Raw genomic sequence first — 3,505 nt, 5'->3', positions numbered from 1 at the left:
AGCGTTAGAGCTGCATGCAATCAACTCATGAAAAACATTACTGAAAATCACGTAGTAACGTTAAAAGTTTATGATCAAGTGGGGCCATGCTACTAGCTGTCCTGGGCTGAATTCAGTCCATGGGCAGCAGGATCAACGCATGTGTTTTAGAGATAGATCCAGCAGCGCTACGTTTAAAGGTCATACTTGATGACCTCAAAGGTCTTCCCCAATCCATGTGGTGCCACCAAGCAATAGGCTGTGACATCACCAGAGGATGGACTGTGATTACATGGGCCCCACTGCTCACACTGGTGTGCTGGCATAGCCTGGCTCAGTCCAGCTCCTTCCTGCACCCTACTGAGCAGCTCTGCGAGGCTTGGAGGTCAAGCAAGGTTTTTACTGTGCTGTGCTGGTCATCCCTGGGGCTGCTCGCAGCATCTCAGTGCCTGACCCCACAGCATCGCTTCTGTTTCCCTGGGCCTGCCTAGTGCAGGCAGCCAGGGCCCTGCAGAATGCACCCGCAGCAGTGGAGGTGAGTGGTGCTGGGACACGTGAGGTCCTTCAGGGCAGCCGCGGGTAGTCCAGCCCTGTGCCAGCAGGGAGCACCAGATGGCCAAGCATGGGCTTGGGAGGGCTACCTGCGAGGAGCTGCCGATGGCTTTTACAGCCTGGGACAGCGAGTGACTGTGACCTCCCTTCCTTTTGTAGAGTGAGATGCCACTACTGCAGCTCCAGTGAAGGAGAACAACTCATCATCCCCAGTTCTCCCAGCCCCTGCAGTGAGAAGACCACAGCTGCAGAAGAGGCATAGACGTGCTCCATCTGCTGTGATGTGCAACAGGACGTCAACTATGTGATTCTATGTAATCACACATTCTGCACTTGCTGCAACCATCAGTGGGCGAGGCTGAGAGACAGCTGCCTGCTGTGCAGGATGGCCATGCAGACCATCCGGGTCCCTGTGCAGGAAGATGATGAGTATGTGGAGTGCATCGTCTCCCTGCCTGCACTGCCCATGCCCATCAGCTTTGGCAATGCCACTGGCCCTGACAGTGTTGAGGCATCTCTTTCACCCACTCCATTACCGTCCCTTGAGCTCATGGCCGCAGAGCCAGACAGAGTGAGTGGCCTCCAGAGGAGTGGGCAGCACTTTTCAGGGTCAGACAAGACACCCTTGACCCAGTGCTGCCCTGGCTGGAGCCAGCAATTGTCACACATCCAGGTGTTGCACTGGTGCAGATCAACTGGTTGAAGAACATGATCGTGTCACACCTGTGCCAGGTGGGGCTGGACAGGGACGCCCTAGCTTACAGGGCACGCTGGGACCCATAACCATTCCCTTCACTGACATCATCATTGAAGCCACCCTGAGACTGTGTGCCCAGGAGGTCCAGAGGCTGCTGGGCCTCAAACACACCAGCGCAGCCCACGAGCAGGAGGACGGCACTGCCGCCCCATCCAGTCCTGGGGACCGTCACCCACCCACCAGGGGACCATCGCCCTCAGCGCTGCACTTGCCAGCAGCAGGTACTGGTGTGGAAGTGCTCCCCAGCACGTCCAGCTGAGTCCTCAGCTGCAGTGCCGGCAAGCTCCCCGCCACAACCAGCCCTGGGAAGCAGGTGCAGGAGGCAGCTGGCCTTTCTGAGCTGGGCTGCAGGAAGGCAGGAAGCACTCGGCTGGGGAGGCCCGGTGCTCCCAGGGCACCCTCCAGCCCCCTAAGAGGCGGCCCACCTGGCACCCCTAGCAAGGCTGTCTCACTCTGATTGTCAGAGGGGAGATTCTTTGCTATACCTGGAATAAGACTGAGACACAGGTCACAAGCAGCGCCTGTGGGCATGCAAGTTTCTGGATGGTTCTCTCTCTGAAAATGAGCCCTCAAAAGGCTGCCGATTGGCCATTCAGCAGCTGCTTTTCTCTGGCAGCTGCTTATCTCTCATTGCCCCTGGCCTTCATGTCTTCAGACTAAAGACTTATAGATCTGTCCATCGGCTGCATGCAGGTCTTACAATGCCTACTTTTTCTAGTTCCTGCACCCTTCTTGAGATTTCCTCTTGCCCCACGGGAGTCTATACTGCTTAGTATCAGCAATCCAGCAAAGCTCTGGCAGACGAACAGGATCATGTTTAATATGGTCTCTTAATGGCACTTGCACCACTCAAATACTAACACATCTTTCTCTTAGTCTGAAATCTCTCTCTGGACAGTCAGACCCCATAGTGTATTTATGCCCAGAACATATTCAGGGGCAGGGGCAAAACACACCTTATACACATGGGATGGGAGATGCCCAATTCACCCACTGCATGCACTGGAGATCCCCTGCCTTCCTATCATGCGCTCAATCACTGCTTCAAGCCATGACTTAGCATTTCCACTACAAGTAATCATAACCATTTCATTTGTCTTCACTATACCACTTCATAAAGGGAATTACAAGACTTATTAAAATAAAAGTTTTCAAAGTGGTTTTGAAAAAACTCGACTAAGCAAAATAAAAAATCATGTTTCTGTGGTAGAAATTGTTTCCTGTACATGCTATTAATTAACCTACGAAAGAGTTGGTGGAAGTCAGACAGAAATCAATAAATTTAAACATTTATGAATGGTTTCCTAGGAACAAAGCATATAAAATCTTTATTTACAAAAATTAATGTAACTCAGTGATCCCAGCAATGTCATGGTGAACAGCGGACAGTTTCTGCTGGGCTTCTCCTTAACTCATGTAAGTAATCACATACCATGATAGGCATGTCTTCCATTCAGCTAAATGAAGGATTTAATAAATGGCCTTTTATTTAGTGACAGATAAAATACTAGCATATTCCAGTCAAAGACAAGGGGGAATTCAGCTCAAGCTCAAGTCCAGCTTTCTGGGGCATGGGAGACAGAACATAAAAAGCAGCTTGACACAATATGAGAAACACTGCCAGTGAGCCCCTATGGAATAAGAAAGCAAGTTTCCAGTGCAAAGTGGAAAAGCAACCTTTAAAGCAGGAGGAAAGGAACTGCCACTTGAATCAACACTACAGGACTCTGCATATAATATTTGTAAGAAAAACATTTTTTGTATCCTCTTTTCCACTAGACATTTGATTCAGATGAAAAAGGGAAACAGTCAAGGAACAGACAAAACTCAGTTCCACTGTAGCATGCAGCTGGTTATTTTTTCAGCAGCTAAGACAGAAGAAGCAGCAATAGTTTCCAAGTTGCATTTAGTTCAGTAGTTACAGATCCCTCAGAAAATTCCTTACTGGCAATTTAGTTTTCTTCTGAGATTCAAGCTGATGTTTTTCACAAATCTCTAACATACTAGGATATTTTATACAAAATATTGTTAAACCACAGTCTAACCAGAAAAGCTAATCTATCAGCTGATGCTGTTCTTCAGCAGTTCGGTGTGAAAGGCCAGCACGCTGCCGAGCGCAACTCGAGTCGCACAGAGGCTTGTGAACGTCCAAGCTGCAGCGCCTTGGAACTGAACAGTGAAACTTCTCAGATGGTGGCCTAGCGTCCCTTCTGTAAT

The 3,505-nt window shown here is 49.7% G+C and overlaps 1 pseudogene; it reads left to right on the top strand.

Moving 5' to 3' along the window:
* Positions 1–601: 601 nt before the first annotated feature.
* Positions 602–2,449, top strand: LOC146542277 (uncharacterized; annotated as a pseudogene).
* The last annotated feature ends 1,056 nt before the right edge of the window (positions 2,450–3,505 follow it).

Source organism: Meleagris gallopavo, chromosome Z (assembly GCF_905368555.1).
Source record: "Meleagris gallopavo chromosome Z, MGAL_WU_HG_1.1, whole genome shotgun sequence".
NCBI lineage: Eukaryota > Metazoa > Chordata > Aves > Galliformes > Phasianidae > Meleagris > Meleagris gallopavo.
The sequence above is the reverse complement of the archived record's forward strand: the minus strand, read 5'-3'. Positions and strand labels throughout refer to the sequence as shown.